This window comes from Mesocricetus auratus, unplaced genomic scaffold, assembly GCF_017639785.1.
Source record: "Mesocricetus auratus isolate SY011 unplaced genomic scaffold, BCM_Maur_2.0 Super-Scaffold_100024, whole genome shotgun sequence".
NCBI lineage: Eukaryota > Metazoa > Chordata > Mammalia > Rodentia > Cricetidae > Mesocricetus > Mesocricetus auratus.
In genome coordinates this window covers 18,127,427-18,128,188 of record NW_024429205.1, presented here as the reverse complement: position 1 = coordinate 18,128,188, position 762 = coordinate 18,127,427, and positions in this window count along the sequence as shown.

The window sequence follows — 762 nt, the reverse complement described above, 5'->3', positions numbered from 1 at the left end:
TGACAGTTGCCTTATTCTTACTACTCACATGTGACCTGTGACCTGTGGGGAAGGTAGCCAATGTAAAGGTCACCCAGTAATGGACCACTAGTCTGAGTATTGGACAGACACTCACTGTCTATCTTCAGACATCCAATACTGTTCAGCATTATAAAGGCCTTCTCAAAACTCAGGAGATTTCTGACCACCTCTCTCACTGCCTCTGAGTCTATGTCTTAATAAGGCAGAATGGCTACTTGAATTACCTTTCTGAGAAAGTGTTCTTCTGTTGGCCACCTGCTCCATGATGATCAGGACAATAAGAGAGAGAACCTATTTTGATAAATTAGGGTTCTGCCATAGTCACTCCTGGAAAGGAAGCATCTTCCTTTCCCCAACAGCAGCCCAAGGCCAGGCTGGTCAATGAGCCCTTCGATACACCCTTCTTTCTGTGGACCCTTCCGTGCTCCCTCCAATGCACCCTTCCTTGCTCCCTCCAGTATACCCTTCAGTGCTCCCTCCAGTGTACCCTTCAGTGCTCCATCCAGTGCACCCTTCAATGCTCCATCCAGTGCTCCATCCAGTGCACCCTCCAGTGCTCCATCCAGTGCTCTCTCCAGTACACCCTCCAGTGCACCCTCCAGTGCTCCATCCAGTGCACCCTCCAGTGCTCCCTTCATTACAAACTTCAGGCATTGCTTCTAAGGAGGAAATGGCTTGGATCTTTGGCCAAGAGAAAGCCTGAGAACTACAAACTTAACTCTGCTTTGGCCAGACTGGATT